Source organism: Rhinatrema bivittatum, chromosome 8 (genome assembly GCF_901001135.1).
Source record: "Rhinatrema bivittatum chromosome 8, aRhiBiv1.1, whole genome shotgun sequence".
NCBI classification, from domain to species: Eukaryota; Metazoa; Chordata; class Amphibia; order Gymnophiona; family Rhinatrematidae; genus Rhinatrema; species Rhinatrema bivittatum.
In genome coordinates this window covers 6,631,195-6,643,543 of record NC_042622.1, presented here as the reverse complement: position 1 = coordinate 6,643,543, position 12,349 = coordinate 6,631,195, and the positions used below count along the sequence as shown (strand labels likewise).

The 12,349-nt window shown below is 44.7% G+C and overlaps 1 protein-coding gene across 1 annotated transcript in view; it reads right to left on the bottom strand.

Annotated features, from left to right (window-relative positions):
• Positions 1–12,349, bottom strand: part of LIME1 (Lck interacting transmembrane adaptor 1) — a 37,502-nt gene that overhangs the window by 24,164 nt on the left and 989 nt on the right. The gene's annotated exons all lie outside the window — the stretch shown is intronic.

Here is a 12,349-nt window from a genome sequence, read left to right as displayed (position 1 = left end):
CGGACACCAACTCAGCAACATCCTCATGGATCAATATCTCTAACAAGGTCGCCGATCAAGTGTGTCCAAAAAAAACAAAATCCATCAACCCGGACAAAGACAACAGAAAACCCTGGTTCACCACAGAGCTGAAGTCTCGCAAACAGGAGCTTAGATGCAAGGAAAACCAATGGCGAAAAAAACCCAACTACAACAACACTCCTCAACTACAAATCATGCCTTAACACATACAGAAACGAAATCAACAAAACCAAGAAAGAATTCTTCTCCAAAAAAATTCACCACTTCTCATTCGACTCAAGAGCCCTCTTCGCCTATGTCTCAGCCCTTACTAAACCTCCTGGACCGAGCATCCCTGATGACCAAGCTCTCAAAAAAGCCAATGAACTAGCCAACTTCTTTGACAACAAAATCACCACACTCGTAGCCCCTCTCAAAGGGACATCTCCACACACAAGCCTCACAAGCAACCACAATTCGCAAACATATATAGCACCCGTTCTTCAACCCAACACACATACAGCAGAACTCGAATCTCTGGAACCCACATCCACCTTAGAAATAGCAAACATCCTTAAGAAGCTAAAACCATCTTCTCACCCTCTAGATCATATCCCATCAAACCTGCTGAGTTCCATCCCTGACACCATAGCCAAGCCAATGGCAGATATCATTAACCGTTCACTCGCCCAAGGCCAAGTTCCCAACCAACTCAAGTTGGCAATACTCAAACCGCTCCTCAAAAAACCCAACCTTCCCACCACAGATCCCGCTAACTACAGACCTATAGCAAACCTTCCAATGTTAGCTAAAATTATGGAGAAAGTCGTCAACCGACAACTATCTGAATTCCTAGAAGACAACAATATCATCTCCAATAACCAATTTGGATTCCGGAAGAAAAAGAACACCGAATCGCTATTAGCCACACTAGCGGACACCATTATCTTCAATCTTGAAAAAGGCCAACCTTGCCTCCTCGCACTTCTGGATCTTTCCGCAGCGTTCGACACCGTGAATCACTCTAGCCTACTACAACGTCTAACAGACATCGGCATCACAGGAGCAGCCTTCAACTGGTTTAAATCCTTCCTGGAGAACAGAACATTTAAAGTCAAGATAAACAACGAAGAGTCTCATCCCATTCAAGCCAAAATGGGGGTACCACAGGGCTCCTCACTCTCCCCCACCCTCTTCAACATTTATCTTCTCCCACTCTGTCAACTTCTTACCAACCTCAAGCTTACCCACTTCCTATACGCGGATGATATACAAATTCTCATCCCCATAACAGACACCCTACACAAGACCATGAACTACTGGAATAAATGCCTCTCAACCATCAACGAGCTTCTAACCAGCCTCAACCTGGTCCTAAATACTAACAAAACGGAAATCCTAATAATAGCACCGGAACTATTTACACCTAGCTCCAGCAACTCTCCAGACACATCAGGATACACCACCTCACCTCAAGTCAGAGATCTGGGTGTACTCCTAGACAACAGACTCAGCCTCAGTAAATTCGTAAACAACACCACAAAAGAATGCTTCTTTAAATTACAAGTTTTAAAGAAACTAAAGCCACTTCTACGCTACAGAGATTTCCGCACAGTACTCCAAGCCATCATTCTCCCGAAGTTGGACTACTGCAATTCACTCCTGCTGGGACTTCCCGCCTGCTCCACAAAACCCCTACAGATGGTCTTAAATGCCACAGCAAGAATTCTCACCAATGCCAAAAAAAAAAAAAAAAGACCACATCACCCCGATCCTCCAACACCTACATTGGCTTCCCATCAAATACAGGATACAGTTTAAAACCAGCATGATGATTCATAAGGCCCTACATAACATCTCCCCACTCAACCTAACATTCCAGCTCCAACTACACACTTCTAAAAAGCCGACGAGAAGGGCATATCAAAACAGATTGATCACCCAACCCGCAAAATCCTCCCTGAGAAAACGCGCTTTATCCACAGCGGGCCCGTCACTCTGGAACTCACTACCTCCAGACCTCCGCCTCGAGCCATGCCATAACACTTTTAAGGTGAAACTCAAGACTTGGCTCTTCCTTCAAGCATTCCCAGAGAGCTAAGAACAAGATATAATCAACCTACTGTCCTATAGCATTAATGCAATGTTTATTTTACACTATTTATTATTGGCCTTATTTATATGTTTCATAGGTGAACTTAGTTTGTTTTTTCTACTTATTATATAGCAATCGTTTGAAATGTTCTATGTAAATCGTTTGATATGTTCCATGTAAACTGCCACACGGCGGTAGTTATTTCAGTTACCTGTGAACCGGAGTGATATGTATTTTATACAGGAACTTCCGGTATATAAAAACCAAAAATAAATAAATAAATAAATAAAAAAGTGAAGCAGATTTGTGAGGCAAGACTTGCCTTGGGTAAAGCCATGCTGACTTTGTTCCATTAAACCATGTCTTTCTATATGTTTTGTGATTTTGATCTTTAGAATAGTTTCCACTATATTTTCCCGCACTGAAGTCTGGCTCACTGCTCTATAATTTCCCGGATCACCCCTGGCGCCCTATCTAAATACTGGGGTTACATTGGCCACCCTCCAGTCTTTCAGGACAATGGATGATTTTAATGATATGGTACAAATTACTAGTAGTAGATCTGAAATATCATTTTTTAGTTCTTTCAGAACCATGAGGTGTATACCATCTGGTCCAAGTGATTTGCTACTCTTTAGTTTGTCAGTCTGGTCTGCTACATCTTCTAGGTTCACCATGATTTGGTTTAATACATCTGAATCTTCACCCTTGAAAACCATTTCTGGGTCGGGTATCTCTCCAATATCCTCATCAGTAAACAGTGAAGCAAAGAATTTTAGTCCTTTCCACGATGGCCTTATCTTCCCCAAGTACCTCTTTAACCCCTCGATCTTCTAAAGGCCCAATCAACTCCCTCACAGTTTTTGCAGATGTGGACCCTTAGACTGAGCTGGAGTTGATGCAGCCTGCTCGGAGGAGGCTTGCAGGTCCCCACTGTTGGCTGGCGGAGCTGGCTGTGACAGAGGATCAACTGGAGCTTCACCTATATCAGCCCTCGTTCCCCTTAAGCTGAACCCTCAAAACTTATTGTGAGTCTACCATAGCACTGCCAACTAGAGATTGGTCAGAAAATTCACCATCCAAGGGTTAAATTAAGATCATTTCCCTCCACATCCTGACCCATTTAATCCAATCAGGAGGAATTCCAGTCCTCAAGGGTCACAATGAGTAAATGGAATTGCTCCCCTATGAGGAAAGGCAAGAGAGGTTGGGTTGTTCTGCTTGAAGAAGAGATATCAGTGCCTGACTGTAAATACCTCCTCTGTAACCAATCTGTGTTTGTTGGTTGAGTTATAATTATGAATGTTGTGATCCTGTTGTGATCTACATAAGGAAGTACGGTATATAAAATGTCTAAAGAAATAAAAAGAAATTCTTAGTGTGGCCTATGAGAGGCCTTCTTCTCTTGTTTTGTGTAGTTCCTACTTGGTTGTTCGTTTTCCTGCCTCCTGTAAGGCTGCCCTCCTGCCAGTTCCACCTCCAGTGACCCTCCTCTTTCTCTCTTTCCAGGGATCCTGCTGCCTCATGCCTGTCCCTGTCTGTCTGTTGTCTTTGCTTCCTGGTGGCCCTCCTGTCTTGCCAGGCCCTGTATTCTGTCCTGGCTCGGCCCTGTGCCTGCCTTACCCTGTCCTTATTCTGGCCTTGGCTTCTTGCTTGCCCTGCCCACGTTTGCCTTGTTCCTATCTTGTCCGTCTGTCTGGTCTTTACCTTGCACCTTGTTCCAGTTTTGCCCTGCATTTGCTTTGTGCTTATTTGCCCTGTTCCTGACCCAGCCTGACCTTCGACTCTGCTTGAACTCTTCCTGCCCTGACTTCAGCTTGGCTTGTTTCTGCCTGAACCCCTGCTTCAATGGCCCTTCTAGCAAAGTCTTGCTAACCTCCAAAACCTGCGAGCTCAACCCAAGAGAGAGGTGGCCAATCGGGCAGAAGACCCTGCACTTCCCAGCCCTTGTGTCCTGTGCTGTTCCCATTGACTGCCCTGCACGGCCAGAAAAGCAATGGCTAGCACAGGTGCTCTGTCGGGTGCATCCATTAACCCAAACAGACCTGGGATATTGACAACATTTTGTCATGTTTCATTTATTATGTTAATTATTGTGCTGGTATCTTCCTCAACCTAAGGGATCATGCCTACATTAATAGACATTTAGTTTTAACAAATTTTTCAATACAAAAATAAAAACATAAAAAAATAAGGAAATGTAGTGAGCCACACAAAACCATAGACAAGTAAACCAGAAGCTCCACATCTCATCCCCAACCATTGCTGTTGACCAGTGACTTAAAATTGTGACCTTCACCATTTGCAAGGGTGATGCACTTAGTACATATCATCTCCCCCTGAGAATTTAAGGGGGTCCCTGATACAGTTGATGTATAAACCATTGGATGTGGTTTCCAATACTGGGCCTGCAATTGATCCGGTCACTGTAAGTCCTAAGATAAGTAGAAGTACTAGCGGAAATGCAGACCCTGATGTAGCTGGGTCTGTTTGGCAGGCTATGCAGGAGGCCTAGGAGTGTCATTAGACAGGCTATGGAAATAAAACCAATCTAGCAGCTGGCTCTGTCTGCTAGGAACTAAGCAAGTAGTGTAAAAATGAGAGATAGTAAGGAGAAGACCCCGCTGAAACATAGGCACTTACATTATTGGGTCTGGTAGGCTATGCAAGGGATCTTTCAGGCCCAATAGCTGCATAATGGCCATGCTAGCATTGCTGGCTATTTAGATTATTACAGGGTGCTCTGTGGGTGGACAGGGGAGGGATGGGCGCTGGGGAACTAAGTGAGGGTCTTCTATGCTCTTCTACCTAAGATGGTGGAGTATAAAGGATGAAGATAAAAAAAGACAAGGAGAGAAATCTTGCAGGCAGGCAGTTGTACTCTGTGTGTCCCTAGCAACGTGGGCAGAATAACTGCCCGACTGATGGGCGGTGCTTGTTTTCCGCCGTCAGCCACTAAGTTACTGTTTTCAACAAGGACATTGTCAATGGTGTGAAGGAGTTGTGCAAAGTAAATCTTTTCCAGATCCATCTATCAAGAGAATTTAGAAACTGAAGATATTCTTCACATTACAGATCTATGAATTATAGGTATGGATCCCCCTGTTAAAAGCACATGGCATTTCAATACAAAGCACACAAGCTGTTTCTGCAGCCATGGCACAAAATAATCTGGAGGACTTTAAAACGGTGGAGATTGAAATCATTTCCTCATCTCCATGAAATGAAGATTTAGATCAAAGATTAGTGCAGTAGAAACAATTCTGGATTTTTTTCGAGTTGAATTCCATCTCTTATAAAGTGTGGTAACTTTCCTTAATGTGGGAAAGCTGCACAGAGTGGCAGTTTCAACCCTAAACATTTTTCTGGGCTGACTGGATGAACCGTTTACTCTTTATCCGTCAACATTTACTATGAGGTCCATGTTCAGTAGCAGCTAAATGAATATTTGGGCTCAGTCGAGCCGCCTAATAAGGTAGGAGGGTACAATTTAGCTGGTTAAGTTAGGGGCGTAGCTGGGAGGACTTGAGTTATCCGGCTAAGTTAATTGGCTAACTCTAATATTCAGAGTTAGCCGGATAAGTCTTGTTGGGCCAAAGAGCTGGCCTAGTGTTAGGGGGCTGTAGTTAGCCGGCTCTACTCAACACTGCGGTTTCACTATTGAATATGCCTCCAAAGTTAGCCGGTTAGGTTTATCTGGATAACTGTGTCTGAACATGGACCTCGATGTTGCTGTATTACGGGTGAATACAAAAGATTCATGTTTACGCCTTGCTATGGAGGCAGACACATCCTCGGATGGAGAGACGTTCATTTATTTATTTACTTATGATTAAAACTTATATACTGCAAACTTCCATACAATTTTGTGTTCATTGTGGGTTACATAAAACATACATGAGAACAAATACAACTATTATCACATATATTACAATATAAAATAAAAAAACCTGTTTTCACCCAAATGCCTCTTCGAGAAGCAACACTAACATTATTCTTTATCCTCTTGGGACAAGCGCTGTATAATGGAGCCATTTTAATCTCATTATAGATCTTAGCAACGAAAAACTAGAGCACGGTTTACACCCTCTACTCAAGATAATGGGCCTGTGAAATAGTCGTTCCTAATCCATTTCAAATGTATATTTCAGAAGAACATAAGAATTGCTATCCTGGGGCAGGCCAAGGATCCATCAAGCCCAGCATCATGCTGCCAACAATGGCCAATTTAGGTCACAAGTACCCAGCAAGATCCCAAACAGAAAATAGATCCCGTAGTGGCTTTCCCCAAGTCCACCTGGTCAATAACAGTTTATGAACTTCTGCAGGAACTTGTCCAGACTTTTTTTAAACTGAGCTAGGCTAACTGCCTTTACCATATCCTCTGGCAATGAATTCCAGAGCTTAATTGTGCATTGCGTGAAAAATAATTTTCTCCTATTTGTTTTAAATGTGCCACATGCTAACTTCATGGAGGGTCGCCTAGTCCTTGTATTTTTTTTTTTTTTTTTAAGAGTAAATAACCGATTCACATTTTCCCATTCCAGACCTCTCATGATCTTAAAGACCTCTATCATATCCCGCCTCAGCCGCCTCTTCTCCAGGCTGAACAGTCCTAACCTCTTCAGCCTTTCCTCATAGGGGAGCAGTTCCATCCCCTTTATCATTTTGGTCGCCCTTCTCTACCTTTTCCAGCTCAGCTATATATTTTTTAAGAGGTGGTGTCCATGATTGTACACAGTACTTTAGGACTGTAACTTTAAAACCACCGCACAGGCACCCACACACGCGTGCACGAGCGGACATACACTGAAATTTCAAATCATGCCTATGGTTTACATCTGCCGCGCGTATGCGAGCTCCTAATTTTAAGCGGTTACTCGAGCAAACGTACTTTATGTATCTTCCTTAGGACTTTGTCGGCTTTAACGCATGCAGGTAAGTGGATTTTAAAATGTGCTGGCGTGAAGGACCGTCCCAGTTTTAACAATCAGTTCACCAGTTTGCCCAGTTCGCCTCGAAGTCACCCTGACCCCTTCGGTTCTTTAGCTCGCATGCCCCTCCTCACCCAGAGATTTATGCAGACTTACACCTCTGCTCTCTGGCCGCCAGATTTAATACACAGACTTATGAGCTCTGGCTTGATTGAAAACATTGTATATCCCGTCCTCACTTCCTATGCAATAGTCCAGGGCGGGTTACAATGTAAGATACACATAAAATAATACAGTACGGATCAATCGTTTCAAACTCTTGGGAATAATACTGTTTCACCAGTTTTCTAAAACCCTTCATGTCTCGTTCTTCCTGCCGAGAAAAGAAAAGGCCCGTTCCCTGGTAGTTTCCAAGCAATAATCCTGACTCCCCGCTAGATGCTGACTGAGTTGTACCTTCTGATTTTAAGGACCTTCTCTGCTCATATTGCTGTAATTTGCCAGCAGTTCTACTCTTGTTTTCAGAACAGAGTCCCATTATTTTACATTGATTTATGGGAGGCCAACGAAGCTCTTTAAGCACTGGGGTCATCCACCCCCCTCTCCATGAAGAAATATTTCCTGACGTTGGTTCTGAGTCTTCCTCCCTGGAGTTTCATTTCATGACCCCTAGTTTTATTGATTTCTTTCCAATGGAAAATGTTTGGACGATTGTGCATCATTAAAACCTTTCAGGTATCTGAAGGTCTGTGTCCTATCTCCCCTGCACTTCTCCTCTCTTCCAGGGAATACATATTCAGATCCTTCAGCCTCTCCTCATAAGTCTTCCAATGCTGACCCTCCACCTTTTTGGTCGCCCTTCTCTGGGCTGCCTCCATCCTGTCTCTGTCCCTTCGGAGATACGGTCTCCAGAACTGAACACAGTGCTCCAGGTGAGGCCTCACCAAGGACCTGTACAAGGGGATCATAACTTCCCTTTTCTTACTCGATATTCCTCTCTCAGTGCAGCCCAGCTTTCTTATGGCTTTAGCTATCACCTTCTCTCATTGCTTCGCTGCCTTCAGATCATCAGACACTGTCGCACCAAGGTCCTATTCACTGGAAGCAGTCCGTGCACATTAGTCTTTCACCCCCCATCACTTTCAGCTCTTTTGGATTGCCGCACCCCAGATTTATTTTTATTTATTTAGCATTTTTCTATACCGACCTTCATGGTTAAATACCATATCAAATCGGTTTACATCGAACAGGGATAGAGAAACTGTAACAGACAGAACAACTTTCTTATAATCAGAAGAAACAAAAGTTACATTTAACAAGGACCGTAAACTTGGAAGCTTAAACAGCTGGAAGGAAAGGCCCGAGGAGGGCAATAAATTAAGAACAAAAGAGTCATAGTAGAATCCGGGCTAGTGCTAGTTAAGTTATTAGAAGAGGTACTAATACATAAGAAGTACTTAGAGGAGGAGCGAGGTTCCATTGCTCGTGAACAAGGTTAATCATCTAATTTGTATCTGAGGGATCCGGGAAGGCTTGGCGGAATAGCCAAGTCTTAAGTTTTTTCTTAAATGTTAGGAGGCAAGGTTCCAGATGCAGGACTCTGCACTTGTTGGCATTGAATTCCAGCTGCCAAATCTCGACCACTCTTCCAGCTTTTTTAAATCACTTTTCATTTTCTGCTCAATCGGGCGTGTGCACTATGTTGCAGATCTTTTAGTATCATCTGCAAACTTTACCTTCTATCCCTTCCGCCAGGTCACTCATAAAGATATTGAACAGAACCGGTCCCAACACCGATCCCTGTGGCCCTCCACTTAACACCACTCTCTCTTCAGAGCAGGCTCCATTTACCATCACACGCTGTCTGTCAAGCAGTTTGTAATCCAGGCCACCACCTCGGCACTCACTCCCCAAGCTTCTCATTTTATTCACAAGCCTCCGATGCAGAACTGTATCAAAAGCTTTACTGAAATCCAAGTAAATCACATCGAGCGATCTTCCCTGATCCAATTCTCCAGTCACCCAATCAAGAAAATCAATCAGATTCATCTGACAGGACCTTCCCCCTGCTGAATCTGCGCTGCCTCGGGTCCAGCAACCCACCAGATTGTAGATAGTTCACTCTCCTTTCCTTCAGCAGAGTCTCCATTAATTTTCCCACCACTGAGGTGAGGCTGACCCAGATCCTTTTTCTGGTTGGTAAGTACTAATATCTAACATCATGTAACTAATGTGAGTTAGTTTTCCCTATGAACATCACTCTGCACTTGTCCGCATTTAATTTTATCTGCTATTTAAATGCCCAGTCTTGCAAGGTCTTCCTGCAATCTATCACAATCTACTTGTGATTTAATATCTTGAAATAATTTAGTGTCATCTGTAAATTTGATAACCTCACTCGTCGTATTCCTTTCCAGATCATTTATAAATATATTGAAAAGTAAGGGTCCCAATACAGATCTCTGAGGCACTCCACTGTTTACCCTTTTTCACTGAGAAAAGTGACCATTTAATCCTACTCTGTGTTTCCTGTCTTTTAACCAGTTTGCAATCCACGAAAGGACATCACCTCCTATCCCATGACTTTTTAATTTCCTTACGAGTTTCTCATGGGGAGATTTTGTCGAATGCTTTCTGAAAATCTAGATACACTACATGCACTGGCTCACCACTATCCACATGTTCATTAACTCCTTCAAATAAACTCACAGATTGTTGAGGTAAGACTTCCCTTGTGTAAATCCATGCTGCTGTGTCCCATTAAGCCAGGTCTTTCTGTGTGTGCTGTGATTTTATTCTTTCTAGTATTCTCTACAATGTTTCCTGGCACTGAAGTCAGGCTGCTCCATCAGATGCACCAGCACAGCACTGAAGACTCAGTTCACAGGGCTTTTTGGCCCACCTAGTCTGCTCATCATAAGTGCCAGGGCTTAATCTGTGGGGGAACGGGCTTGGAATGCAGTTGCTGCACATCCTTTCAGGCTTAAGAGGCAGAGCAACAGGAATGTTCTGCTCCAGGAGGGGAGGGAGCGAGCTGGAGCAGACAGAGCAAAGAAGAGTCACTCTGCTCTCCACGTCAGCCCCTCTCTACCTGTTCTACAGGGATCAGGGGAGAGAGCTGGAGCAAACCGAGCAAAGAAGAGTCATTCTGCTCTCCACTTCAGCCCCTCTCTACCTGTTCTATAGGGATCAGGGAAGCGAGCTGGAGCAGACAGAACAAAGAAGAGTCACTCTGCTCTCCACGTCAGCCCCTCTCTACCTGTTCTACAGGGATCAGGGGAGAAGGGGGTGAGAGCTGGAGCAGACAGAGCAAAGAAAAGTCACTCTGCTCTCCACGTCAGCCCCTCTCTACCTGTTCTACAGGGATCAGGGGAGAAGGGGGAGCGAGCTGGAGCAGACAAAGCAAAGAAAAGTCACTCTGCTCTCCACGTCAGCCCCTCTCTACCTGTTCTACAGGGATCAGGGGAGAAGGGGGAGCGAGCTGGAGCAGACAGAGCAAAAAAGAGTCACTCTGCTCTCCACGTCAGCCCCTCTCTACCTGTTCTACAGGGATCAGGGGAGAAGGGGGAGCGAGCTGGAGCAGACAGAGCAAAAAAGAGTCACTCTGCTCTCCACGTCAGCCCCTCTCTACCTGTTCTACAGGGATCAGGGGAGAAGGGGGTGAGAGCTGGAGCAGACAGAGCAAAGAAAAGTCACTCTGCTCTCCACGTCAGCCCCTCTCTACCTGTTCTACAGGGATCAGGGGAGAAGGGGTGTTACTGAAGCAGAAACTGCAGAGCAAAGAAGAGACACAAAAAGGGTTTGAATTAGCAGAAGTTTGACACCTATGAGCCCTGGCCTTGAGGATTAGCACTTGCTAATGCAACCCCTTTTCGTGTCTGTTACTCAGGACTTATTTTCTGGTGGAAACTAGAACAACATTGTGCCACCGTTGTCTCTGGGACCCAAGGAAGCAGCTTAAAAAGAGGTTTTCCCAGGGGGAGGAAAGCAGCGGGAGCAGGTTCCACTTTCAGATGTACATGCACTAGTTTAGTCATCCTCAGGCGCTCGCTGCTTTCAAAGGGAAACTGTCGGGCCCCTAATTCTCATGTATTCATTTATTTTTATAGAGCATTTACAGGACGCACGATCTGTCTGTCCAGTTGCCTAAAATGTTAAAGTCCTGCTGAGTATACACAGTGTGGCAGCCATGGCTGTGCAGGTGAATACAAAGAAAAGGAAATCACAGAGTCGGCCCCCCTTGTAGTCACGTATAACCCAGAGCAGGAGAAAGTAAGAAAAACCATAAGAGACTTAGAGGCACTCCTCCTACAGGATGAAGCCCGGAAAGAAATATTCCCTGCTCCACCTGTATTGGTCTTCAGGCAACCATCGAAGCTGAAGCAAAGATTGATAAAAAGCAAAGTACTACCAAATTCAGAAGGAAGAAAATGTACCCCGCTGCATCCTATGCCAGCTCATATCACCCACACTGGGAAAAACATTGAAGGGAAGGGGCACCTACTCCTGCCGGGTACATCATTCAATGCAGAATACGAGAAGCTGCAAGCTACACTTGTAGAACAGGCCAGGCAAGAGTCAGTTCACACAGGCACAAGATCAAGCCCCACAGGGAAGACCAGGCCACTGCATCAATGACCTCATGATCAGGATCCTCAAAGGAATGCAAAATTACCAGCGCTCTAGGTTTCCTATCACATTATGTTGCTTGTCACCTCTGATCACTCATCAGACCCTCCTCACCCCATTCCCTCCATCCCTTCCCATTCATCTATTCACTGGAATGCCTTCTACGAGTCACTTACGGTAGCCACAACTCTATATTTCCCGGTACAGTCATCTATTGCACGTTTGATGTGTTCTTACTCCAATAAAAATGTATCACTATATTCATATATATCTATATAATGTTGTTTGCTTTTCTTTCTGTTTGTACAGTGTGACAGTTTGCTGTGCAATTCTGCCAGCACTCAGCAATCTTTTGTCAGTGCATGGGGTTTCCTGCTGTACTCTGCACCTGCTGCACTGCCATGCACGCTGCCTGCAGAAAGCCCAGAAAACCACAGCCCTTCCTGCAGGCCCACATCGGTTACCTGTAGAGCAGCAGAGGAAGCAGACTGCCGGGCGTACTTATGAGACACAGCACACTTTTCAGATGAATGTGTTCTGGGTGCTCTCATGCCTTCCCTGCATGGCATCTGGACCCAGCTTAGGGCTGGCCTCATTGTCCAGGCGTAGTGGATGTTCAGAGAGTCATCTCAGCACTCGGGAGGAGAGAGGGTCACACTCAGAGGAATCAGCTGAGCTATCCCACTCTAAA